General features: G+C 37.3%; 1 protein-coding gene across 9 annotated transcripts in view; it reads left to right on the forward strand.

The window, feature by feature from the left end:
• Positions 1-13,134, forward strand: part of EYA4 (EYA transcriptional coactivator and phosphatase 4) — a 141,365-nt gene that overhangs the window by 18,838 nt on the left and 109,393 nt on the right. The window lies entirely within an intron of this gene.

Genomic DNA, 13,134 nt, shown 5'->3' on the forward strand with positions numbered 1-13,134 from the left:
TTTTTAGAGACTTTCATGGTAACACAAGTGCAAGTAAGTAGGAAGAGTTGCAGTGTTTCTAAAATGTCAGTAATTTTCTTTAATAAGGAGTACTTTGCTCCTGGCTGGGTGGCTCCTATCTGAGACTTTATCTTGGACTAGAGTTTTATTACTGATTTTAAATGGTACAGGACTGGAAAATCTTAACAGTGTCTTAAGTCCCCATAGTGGCACTACTTGGGACAGCTGCATATATTTATGTATTTAAAATGTTCCCAAGCAAAACTTTAGAGCCTGTAAAGGCTACATGGCTTCATAAGTTAATAAAGTTTTATAAAGGTCATAAAAGATTAGGCAGAAGTTCATCTCTTGCAGTCTGTGAAACACTTTTTCTGTGGAGTATTCATGGTGTAGTTATTAATAGGAGGTAGATGAGCCAGTTTAGCTTACTGCAAAAACATCTTTCCATATTAGTTAAAATGTTTTTGCAGCACTGGATGCCTGAAAATTGCATATTTTAGAAGCAATTTTACTACCCCATCATGGTATAATCTCTCTATAATTCTCATAATTCCTGCATAGCTTTATGCTACATGTGAAAATGGTCTGCAGATTGCAAATTGAGGTGAAATCTGTGTTGTGTTGCATATGAAGGTAAGATTTGCTGCCTTTATGCTAGTGTCACAGAAAGTCATGATTCAAGACGAGTTTATTCTTCTTACTCTTCACTAACAGTGTCAGAACTTGAAGGTAGTGTGTGGGAGAGCCGTTTCATAATTCCCTGTATCCAGGTGGGCACTGAGACTAAAATCTCACCTAGAGCTTGGGCACAGTCCTGGGAATTGTGTGAGGCTTGTCTGCCTAGAGCAGGCACTAAGCCTTAATTTCCCAACTTCAAAAGCCATTTCACTGTTGCATCACAGTTAAACTCCTCACTTAGCCAATTTTCAAAAAAGAAAATAGCATCTCTGGCTCAGCTCCTTAAAAGGCACAGGGCATGTCTGTGGTTTAGAGATCCCAGGAAGGAGGAGGCTTTGGTGGTTTAAACTCTAAGAAGGTACCAGATGTATCTGCTTGAAGTGCAGCTGTGCTCTTTTGTACTGGTTAATGTGTTTTATACTGGTTGGCTCTGGGCAGTTTCTGCCCATCAGGCAGGATTTCCAATTCTTGATGCGTTCAGGGAGCATAAGTACTTCACTCCAGCCTCAAAATTTCTTTTGGGATTTAAATGAATAATATTTAGATCATGAAAATTCATGGAGCATAAGGATCTAGCCTCTGTTGCATGTGTATTAGATTGTGTGAATGAGTGTGAGACCTGTGTTCAAACCTGTGCTGGTACCCAGGCTTTGAATAGTTTAGTCCTTGGTTACTTTAAAGACTGCCTTTCTCTACAGCTGAGATGGGTTAGAAGGTGTTTGCTTTTGCATGGTGTGTTTGAGTTTTCTGTAGAGAAAGGTTCCTTTATTGGATTAATTTCCCTGGGAATTCTGTTAAAGAATCTTTCATCCTTGGGAAAAGAAGACAGGTACAGTTCCTTGGTATAGTGAACAAGAATAATTTTCAGGTTTTTATTTAAAGAAAGGAAATTATTCTAACTTTTGAGAGTAGATCATCCTCCTGAAGCATGATATGTAGTGTAGCTTTTATTCTGACAGTTTTCTCTGTAAGTTTTAGATCGCTATAATTATTTTAACTCAAAATATACACCAAAGAAATTATTGGTTCTGTGATTCCTATCCTGAAAGCATATTAGTTAGGTGAAACTTATATCATCATACCTAAGAGCAATTCCACAGCATCCCTGTTGCCACATGGGAAATAAATTCTTCCCCTTTTGTCTCAGTGCAATGACTGCATGACCACACACTGCTTCAGAAATCTGTGCTCCCTTGTTCTCAGAGCCTCTGAAGAGTTGTGTTTGACTGAATTGAGCAGCTGCTGTTTTCTGAGATGCCAGTTTGATTAGATGTTTTATATATATATATATATATATATACACATTATGTCAGTAATTTATTTGATTTTCCTGGTTTTGACCAGAAGTCAGTCTACTTGCCTAATTGTCCTGTAGAGCCTCTGTATTGGGAAACCTCTTGTGCCCCCTTTCCTTTGCCATCTCCTGGTTGGCAGAGGTGAGGGAATCAAGACTTAATCAAGATCATTCAGCAAGAAAATGAGTCAGAATCAGAATAGAGTTTATTGTACTTCGGCTTTCCTGTCTCTACTCACAGCTGAATAGGTGAATAGCTGTATTTTGAAGACCAGCAGGAGAATGACACAATTTACTAGCTGATGCAGAGGTGAGCTGAGATCCATCAGGTGCAGCTGAGATCCAGTGGATCCTTGCAGCTGGCATGGAGCAGTCTGGCATGAGGCCTAGCATGCTACTGTACTTTCTAGGGTGGGTGTGTGTCCAAAAAAGCTCACAACTCTCTTTTCCTTTCCAATTCAGATGCAGAATGTATTTGTTCATCCATGCATGGGATTTTCTTTTAATTTACGGGAAGGGTCCATTAATAGTATTCTGAGTGAAAAAGAGGAAAATAGTAAGACAGGTATTGCACAGATAGAAGAAAATAACCAAATGGTCCTTTTCATTTTCTGGTGTGAGGTTTGTCACTAGGTGTAGGCTGCTACTTACCAAGTGAATGAATACCTAAAACCACATCAATTGGTCTTACATGGACAGATGTTATAAGTTCTATTTGTTTTGAAATATAAGAGAAGGAAATTTTACAGATCTTGTATTCATGAAGAGTCTAGCGATAAGGAGACAAAAGTTTTCAAGATTGATCTTGGAAATGATAAATAAAACTATAATTTTTTGGCACCTGAATAGTCCTCTGCTGTGCTTCGGTATAGCAGACACACTTAGGATTTTGAGAACTGCAGGTTTACACTCTTTATTTTGCCTCTTTTCGTCGTCACTGTCTGTTCAGTCTGTATTAGTAGAAGAAGAACAATTTGGCTGCTAACTTGCTAGTTTAGGGTTTCAAAGGGCCTTATTAGAAACTGGTGTAATTTCATCCCCTGGCCCTTTTATATAACAGCCTGCATATTTAGATTACTTCATTTTAACCTAGAATTAAACAATAGATTGCAGTGCTGTAGGACAGGACACTGGCAGATGTGAAGCTAAACCTGAATGAACAGGTTTTTATTTTTGTGACATTTGGACAATCATCTCCCTTGTGCCCTGGGTAAGTTATTTGTTTTTTTATCAGATTGTACTGACTGTTATATCTGTTACTTGCACTTATGGCCCACTTGCAGATGAACGATCCTTGGCAACCTTTTTTGGACAGTGTTGTTTCCCCGTTTTTGTTGTGTTTTAATGTGTGAAGCTGTCAGATGTGATCCCTTTGCAGATCAGTTTTCAGCTGCAGCTACTTCTCTGTTGCATGAGCCCTGTACCTGCAGCATTTAATCACATCTGAGGTGGGCAGCCTGCTAGCACTTCAGCTGGAGCTCATTGCAAAGAAATAAAAATTAGTTTTAACTCTTTATCTGATTAAAATGCTTTGTTTGACAGTTCTGCATTGCAGCACAGCATTTTGTTGTTATCTCTGTTATATCAGTATTTGTGGGACTTGGAATATTACAGGTAATGCATCTTCTCAGGTTAGTGATGTTGCTTGAAAGAGATATCTGGAAGTCATCTAGTCTAGCTGCTGGTCATGAAATGCTGGCAGCATGCACAAATACTTCAGTTATGAAAGCAAAGAACATTTTAGATAGGTAAGTGAAGAAATTACAGATATAGTAAGAAAAAAAATATTTTTCTTAATGAGTGATTATTTGCTTTTAATTAAAATCAGTCATTGAAGAAAAATACTGTAACTTCAACTCAGCTGTAACAGAAAGTAATAGAAAACCAGGCTGTCTTTTTAAAGGTTTATTTCAGAGTATTTTTTGAGAGTTGCTTAGGTATTTTACTACCTCCTTTCTACAGATACAGTAAATGACACAGAGAGGTGGTTTACCATAGATGATCCAAAATTATCACCCATTTTGAATTACAGTAGATCAAGAATAAAATGTAATACCATAATTCCTTGTCTCTCATCTCAATTTGAAGTAGAAACAGCAATGTTGTTCTCTCTGAGCTGTAAGACCTTTACATATGACATAACAACTTCTGTGAACACACACACACTTTTTTTTGCTCATTCCTTTGTGCTCTACCACTTCAGCATTCTGTCATTTCTATACAATAATCCACCACTGTTAAATTTGAAGGCACTTTTTTTGAACCTACATGGTAGTTTTATATATATTTTATTTCTGTCATTTACCAAATGGGACAGGCCAAATGAGACAGCACTCAGAAGCAATTAATGCATTTTGACATGCAGAATAAACTGAGTAGACTTGTGTGTTGTGTGAATTGCATATCATTGGAGAAATAGTTTGGCATGAAAGATAACAAATGTTCACTGTTGACATGCATGTAATAGAAATGTGCATTTTTTCTGAGTTTATTAAAATTCTAACTTGAATGCATGTTTCTTTAAAAGCTAAGTACACCATCTCTTAAAAATGTGTCCAAGAGAATTCTACAGAATAATATCCATGGCTTGTAAACTTGCACGATGGGATGAGAAGAGGGGTTGGCAAGCAAACAGAAGTGTTCCTGTCCTTGTCACTGTCATGTTTCCTCTGGTTCAGCTCTCTGCCTGTCTCCTGGAAGATGTTACCGTGTCAGTGTCAGAGGTTTAAATGGAAAGGCACTGTATGGGCTTTATTTAATAACAAGGAAAACCAATAAAAGAAAATGTTCTGCTGTCACACACTGTCCTTGGACTGCTGACAAGGACTGACACATAGCTACTATATAGTTTGTTATGGCTGGTATTTCTGGCTCCAGAGAGGCCCCAGAGTAGAATTTTAGGGATAGAACTATTTGGGAAAATTGCCACTGCCATAAGCTACGTGAACTTTCCTCAAGGTAGATATTGTCTTCTGCAAAGGGGTGAACATGAACTTCTCTATTAAACTTCTCTATTACTAGTGATGTTACAGCCCTGATGTGATATGGATATCAGAGGTGACTTCTATTGTATTGTAACAGATAACACCACTAGAAAAAATAATGGCAAAAATTTGCAGGTGGAAAAAATTGTCTTCAAGGCCTGAAAATGGGGCCAGTTTAGACCTTCTTTGAATCCTCCACAAGGACCTGTTCACCTAAGAAAAGGTTTGTATCTATGTGTGCATACATAAGATTTGGAACATGTGAGTCAGTCCAATAAAAGTATTATCTCTCTCTATAAATGGTGCTTTTTTAGAATAAATCAGAATCTGACAGACACATTCTGCATTCATTCTGCAGATGAATTTTGCTTGTAGGGTATGATACTTGTTCAAACATTTGAAATACCACATTTATAAATGCTATACTTCTAATTGATTTTAATATTGAATTTTGACTTAGAATTACTCACAAAATTTCCAAAAGTGTCCATTTGACATATTTGTGAATGCAAAATGGAAATACAAGTTTCCTTAGCAGAGAGATTGTGCACCAGCTTAGGCTTCTGATTTCTACAGTGTCCAGGTGAAGTTAACATGTTCAGAAATACTTTCTTCTTCAGTAAAAAGGGGTCAGGGTTTTGTAATGAAAGCAAAATATTCAACAACATCACAGTAAATCAATCTTCTCTAGCTTTTTCATTTTGCAAGGTTAAATGCCCAGTGCCTTCATGCCTATTAAATAACTAAGTCTACATTTTCACATGAAAAGCATGGTTTACACTGAACATACATTATGTTTCTACTCATTTGATTATTATAAAAAGTCCAGATGCAGCAGTGTGCTGAAGAATGTGTGGGACTTAGGGGATGTGATTAAACCCACTTAAATCAATGGGATTTTTCATGTGCTTTAAGTTAGGCATGTGCTTAAATACTTTTCTGGAAAAGACTTGGAAATGCAATACAGAATAAAAGCAATAATTTCAGAAATATTTTACTAGCAAATACATCTGAATGATTTGTGGCTGTGGCTAATATTTATTCAGCATCATGTAACAGTCATGGTTTCTTTCTTCTCCTTATAGTAGCTTTTATCTGAGCTCTACCTACATATCCAAGTGGCTGACTTGCAAATCAACTTGTATTAAAAAAGAGAAGAATGACAGGGAGAAATATTAAATAATTTCAAAATAATAAAATTATGGTAGGCAAAGAATCTAATTTTCTATTGTATAAAGTATGTCTTAAACACATTGGGCACATGCAGACGCATTAAGCCACACTCACATCCTTGTCCTCTCTTATATTTGGTTAAATCTTTAGCAGTGTGAAGAAGATGTTAAAATCATTGAAATGTTTTGGCTACAGTGAATGAAAATACTTTTGCCATAATATAACTTAAGGCAGAATTTTTTTCCCAGAGGATCCGATTGGAATAACAATGTGAAACTTGTGTTGTTTATTTATTTTTTTAATTACTAGTTAAATAATTCATTTTAAGAATTGTTCATGCTCCTGCATGCTCTTGAAAGCAACACTTAATGCTATATAATAATATTGTCATGGCAGCCTTCTTTGCCTTGTGTCAGCACTTGGACTTCAGCAGTGATTGTCCTTTAGTCAAAGAGGTGACCAACCCAAATATGAAGCAGCTTTCATCTGAGAGACCCAGAGAGTCGTGTTGGAGTACTACTTCTATAAAGGCAAGCTCTAGCTGAGAAACTAAGAAACCAGGTGTGTTTAAGTGAAGACTGAGCAAACCTCTTCTTAATGAGGCAGGAAATCTAGTTCATTATCTCTCCCTCTCTCCCTTTCTTTTTTTTGTGCATGATAACAGCAGAGGAATGAATGTTAGCTGACCATGATTTTTTGATTCTTTTTGTTTATTTCTTTCTTTGGTTTTGGTACTGGAAGCAGTGACTAATGGAATTTCTGTCATGAAAAAGAGCATCTTTTATAGTTCAGGTCTCTATTGCTTCTGTTTGTGTGAAACCTTACTTGGCTTTAAATTTTTAGTCTTTGGTCCTGGGCCACGTGAAATTTTTCTTTATGTAATTCAAAGTATACAAGAGAAGGAGCTAAAGCAAATATCACTTATTTCTGAAATGAAAAAGAATGTTTATCTTATTTCAGTTTTAGCAATGCTGTTGAAAAATTATGCAGGTTTTCAAGTTTCAGTTTGTCATGCAGTCACCTTCCCTGTGGGACTTCTCATGGCTTGCACTGAAATGTGCTGGGCTGCCACCTGAGCTTTTGGGGATTTATATAGTAACAGCCCACAGCCTGGGAGCCTTGTGTTGCTGGACATGGCAGTGGAGATGCTAAATTCCATCCAATAAAAAGTCAAACTATGCTTATAGTCCAAAGTCCAGTAATCTGTGCTTTAACTGTTTTTCAGGGATCCTTTTTACTGACTCTGTGCAAATAGGATTTGTGTTTTTACCCACCCAGATAGGATCAAGGGTGAGAAAGAACTTCTCAATAAATGATGATCCTCATAGTGGCTCTCAAGCAGTTAGGAAAACCTCTTCTTATTCTTTTTCCCATTCATTCAAAAATTCTTACTCTGTAAAAATTCTTCCAGCAGCCGGTGCCTTGAATACAGCACATTGCTTTCCCAGCAGTTCAGACCTTTGCTTGAGTGAAATGGGCTGTCATTTCCTCTCCTTTTTGGTTTGTTTTCTTTCAGTTGTGAAATAAACTTAATAGTATGACAATTTTTGAAACAGTGAAATAAAATAATTCCTTAATTAAATGTGTGGAGTATTTCTATCATTCAGTGGGTTTTACCATCAGAGGGAGCAATGTGTTCTCTAGTTAATGGTTAGTTATATTGGTATCCTCTGTTTTGCTTCAACCACTATTAACTGCATTCATGTAAGCAGCCTGGCCCTGACAGGCCCTGATGCATTAGGGGCACCTGAGCTTCCCTTGCTTTCTCTTCTTACCCTGGTTGCCATGGACCATTCCAGGAGGCTTTTAATTTCATGAACTGGATTCACTCAGCCTTCACTGCACTGGACACAGGAGCCTCTGTTCTCAGGGAAGTCCAGCACACAGGAAGAGTGAATGCTGTGCACAGTCAGTCAGATGCTGTATACAGGGGTACAAATGTTCAGGACCTTCAATCCAGTTACAGTTTCCCTTCACATACATTTAATCAGTATCTAATACACACCCTGAGCTACTGGTTATCAGCTTCCATTATCTATCTATTACCTACTTTTCAAGAGATTAATTACTCAGGCTGAGCTCAAGTCATTAGCACATTCACAAGTTCAGTTTATGCTAAATAATCTTAAATAATCTTAAATAATGTATTTGTTTACAGCTTTCTGTATGTACTTTTTCTTCCATGTAGTAATAGTGGTTATGGTGGTGCTGGAGCTTCGGTGGGCTATGCACCTGCAGATGCCCTGCTCTTTATCCTGTGTTCTAACTCCTTGTCTGCCATGGTCTCAAATTCATTGCCCAGGTTAAACAGCTTTCATAAAGAGTTTTCATGAGTTTTTACTGCATCAGTGTAAAACTGATGATTAACCTGTAGCCTCTGTAGTGCAGTACCTGCATCTAGAAGTTTCATAAAAATAAAACTAATTTTATCCCCTGATCCTATAGCTTCCAAGGTGCAAGAGTGAGTTTGTCATTTCAAATGGAATGCTTATGAATAATTGTAGTAAATGATCATTTAAATCATACTCCTTGGAGCATCACAAATGAAAATCATAGGCTTTCAAGAAGCTGATTTCATATGCATTTCATGCGTAACTTGCTTTTAAGCCAAGGAATCCAGATTTTAATTAATTGAAGGAAAATTGTACGTTTTCCTTGCACGATAATAGATATAATCTGAAGATAACTGCAAATTGAAAGTAGAAGTAGAGGAAATAGTCCTTGTAGGATCAAGGGCAGTTATGTGATGCACCATTGGCTGATTGTTCATAAACTCTCCAGTTCTTTCTTCTTAGTGCTGGTGTTCAACAGTACTCAGTTTTGATAAAAGCAAACACATGATTGATCTGAACTTCCCAGGCTGAAATAATACCTTATTTTAGATTTAGCAGGGTAGAATTAGCTAGTATTTTAAGAACTTTTTGCTGAACTATTTACTGAAAATCTCTCAGTTCGTGTAATTAAACTGTGTTTTAAAACATGTCTATGGAAGCAGATGTATTGCAATAATGTTACACTTCATCTGCTTTTCTGATGCTGCTGGATATCTTCTGTTTTGGACATTAACCATATAAAGAGTTCTGCTGAAAGTCCTGGTGTTGAGCTGTGATAAATAAAACTGAATAATTGCTTAACAAGACATCCTACCAAATATAATAGATTTGAAGAAGTGACTTGTTTCCAGTTGATAGTCTATAGGTCTGCTTTGTATTTTTGTCTAAATACCTGTGTATTGGTGAAAGAAGACTTAGAAGTGCTTAGACTATAGGAATTTGGAAAATTTTGTAGCAATGCAGCTGTAGTTAACCAGTTACGTCTACAAAAATTTAATGCAAATCTAGAGCTTGATTCCAGCATAGTTATGCAGCTGTAAAATTTACCTATTGTTGAAAGCCCATCAGTAGGGTACCAAGCAGAGCTGCTGTCCAAAAAGCTTATGTTGGACCTTTAAAAGAGCAGGAGAAAAAAAAAACTATGTTTAGATTGTGCTAATCACTACTTTCATGTTCTGTGATGCATGGGAAATTGTGTATTTTTTTCAAACAAGAAAATCTTGATGTGGTCAACAAGCTAAAATATATAATAATAAAAAGCAGACTATAATGGTCAGGAAGCTTGTACTACATGCTCCTGAATGGATGAATGAATTTCTCATGCCTACCATGCAGGTCAAAAAGACCCCTGTAAAATTTTATGTCTACATTGAGTTCCATTTGTAACTGGTCTTGCAGTAATGCTCAGTCAGTACTGCAGACATGACCTGATTGTGGATCTGCAAATCAAGCTGCAAAATTCAGCATGCTTACCTGTAAGAGTATAGAGCTGAGAAATAAATGTAATTATCCCAGGGGCAGTGCTACATTCCTTGCTGTCTGGTTTCACCTAGCATGATGTGCACTGAAGAGAAAGGATGCCAGATGGTTGTGAAAGAGCGGCAGCCCAGCTTCTTTAACATCACCAGTTACAGAAATCCATCTGGCATATACCAAGAGCAGGAGCTGACCAACTAGCTGTCCTGTGATTTCCAGCAGTGTCAAGAGACTTCTTGAGGTCTCAAGTGAATAAGTGATGCAGTGCCTAGCCAAGAACACTGGAGCATTTCAAAACATCTGAAATTTTCAGATGAGTGCTTCACAGTCCTCAGAAATTATACTTGCACATAACATGGTTTCAGAAAAAGACAAGAAAAAATATCAACATCTGTAATACCTCAGTTCTCTTGGAAAGTTTACATTTTCACAGAGGAAATAATCAATGGAGAGTATACATAGGAATTCATGGTTTGTGGGTGATTATCCTGCAAATTTTCAGTGCTGAAAGAAAGCAAAAGATGGAAAATAGCATCCATGGGGGAAAAGGTAACCAACTGTGTAAATTATGAGTGTGAGGATACTTTGGCCAAGTATATACAGTAATGTAGAAAAATAAAATGCAACAATGCTGCTTGCTAGGTTGAATAATACAGACAGGGCTCCTTGGCTGTTGGTTTCACTAAGCCACTGTGTTTACTCTTCGTTTTTTGTACTTTTCAGTGCTGCTGCTGTAGCAAAACATCAAAGTGCCATGACTGAATAATACTTGAAAAGTGAAACACGTCATTTAGGAGAGACCATTGGAACATTGTCTGATGTTTGGAGGTTACTTTGTCTGTTCCTAGTATACACTTATCCTTTACTATTAGTTGCTGGGAGGGAATGGGAGAATAAGTCTCTGCTATTCTGCTGCTGCTCAGTGGTAGCTTTTGAGCTTAATCTTAGTAAAAAATGTATCTCAGACAATCAGACCATTATAAAAGTCTTGAAGTTCATTAGAGGCATAAATGTGCTAGTATATGCAGAGATAATCTCCAGCTGCTAAATCTTTATTTTAGATTGTTTGGGGTTTTTTTTGGGTTTTTTTTCCATATCTTTCCTCGTGTCTTTCTGAGAGGACCATAAACAGTTACCCTTGTAATTTGGGGTCAGAAAATGGTCTTCAACAGATGCCACAGTGCAAAGCAGGGAGGGAAGGTTTGTGTGTACATTTGTGTAAAGCAGGGTGTTTTATGTGGTGATGGGGACTGCTGCAGTAATCTTTTTACCATGTACAAATACTGCTACAGAGATAAGGCCTTTGTATTTGGCTACATGGAGAGGTTACTGTCATGTGAAGACCAAAAAAGTTCCTGCCGTTTTCTTCCACTTCTTGGTCTACAGTAAGCTTTGTCCAGCTGGGTGAAAAGACTACACTGTCTTTTCATCTGTAAAAGTTAGTAGTGTCACCTGGTAAGTTTGCATGTATGATTTTTCTGCTTTTCCAGGAGAAAATGCCTCCACTCAAATTAGAGAAGCTCAATGAGTGATTTACCAATTTCCAGACTAAGGTATGCTTGTGAGTTTGAATACATGAACTCCACTGGAACTTGGCTTTATTCCCAGGGCTTCCCATTTAACATCCTGTGGTACATACTGTGAAGGTATAATGCCCTGTAAGTCAGAGACTTAATGATGTCAGATTAAAGGGGAAAAGGGAGAAAAGATCCATCTTGGAAATTAAGAGAAACTGTAGCTCCCTTCCACATGGAAAGCAAATGATGGAATAAATCATTCTTGCATTCCTGGAACAGACTGGGCTGTTCTGCAGCAATAAAAGGTGAATACAAAAAGTGCAGTAATGGTATCATGCAGTGTGTAGAATTTGGTGCCGTTTTTCACCAAAAAGATACATAACCGTGTACATGTCATGTGGACTTGCAACCATCCTTCAACTTTTTTCTGCTTTTTGTACTTCTCTTAGTTGCCTGAAGAAAGCTACGAATATACACACTATTCTAATGGCAGTATTTACTAGAACACAAGAGGCTACTGCTGTGCTTTCTCCACTCAGTACCCACAAGGGATGTGTAGCGAAGAAAATTAGCCTTTTTGGTGTAGAGAAATGGAAATCATCGTGGCACAATTAGCTTTAAAGGGTTCTGGTTTAGGTGGTGTAATAAGAAAGCACAGAAAATATGTGTCTGCTCCACCCTCTTTCTGTCTGCTCCAGCCATCTTTCTTTCCCTGTCTACTTCTGTACCATATAAAGAAATGTGCTTTTCACACTTGCTGTTAGTGTAAATATTTTTATGTATAATACTTAGCAGAGATGGTTTGAAGATAGTTTTATTATTAATTGGTTTTAATATCTGTTACATCTCCGACAAAAAAGCCACTGTTTAAATACTGAAGTATGTTAATATTTTAAATATTGAATTTTGATAAAGCAGTAAGCATCTGCTAATTCAGTAGAAAATTCTTGATTATCAAAGTAACAGTAAACAAACAAGATACATGGTAACCAAAGCAAGCCCTACCAATCCTTCACTGTATTATGCAGTGGAACAAGCAAGTATGTGTACTTTATGTGCCACTGTTTTGTAGTTCATACTGGAAATATTTGCCATTTGAGCAAATTCAACCTAAGGATGAGAGAAAATCTGGCAAATTTTTTGAAATGTAATTTTTTTTAATGCTTTTGAAAAAACATTTTTGCACTGCAGTAGCATGTGTGCCCAGGATGCATCTGTAATTTCTTGCTGTGTCTGTATTTTGGCTAGTACGAAAAATTGGTGCAAAGAATTAATTGACGAGAATCATGAGGAAAAATGAAAATCCAACCCAGAATATTTGTAATTAGTATGGCTGTAGGATGTGATGGGCTTTGAGGACTGCAGAAGGAAACAACCTCAAACAGAGAAGCTGTTAGACTATAGTCTTCATATTCAGAGAAGAGGAACTTCTGCATCCTGATTTGCCATCCTAAAAGCACACAGTAAAGAAGCTGCTGCCTGTTTGCATGGGTTTGTGGCTGGATACATGATCCTTTAGAGATCCTTCAGTGATGGTCGCATGATGATAAGTAAAGCCTTCGGAAACTCTAAGTCAGACTGCGGTAGCAATGCATTAATTGGTACACAGACTTTGCAGTCCTCTGCTGTTTCTGTCCTACCTACTTGTCACGCTGCTGTGACTTGAAGAGAACCTTGCT

The sequence above is a fragment of the Pyrgilauda ruficollis genome, unplaced genomic scaffold (genome assembly GCF_017590135.1).
Source record: "Pyrgilauda ruficollis isolate IOZ18807 unplaced genomic scaffold, ASM1759013v1 scaffold24, whole genome shotgun sequence".
Classification (NCBI taxonomy): Eukaryota; Metazoa; Chordata; class Aves; order Passeriformes; family Passeridae; genus Pyrgilauda; species Pyrgilauda ruficollis.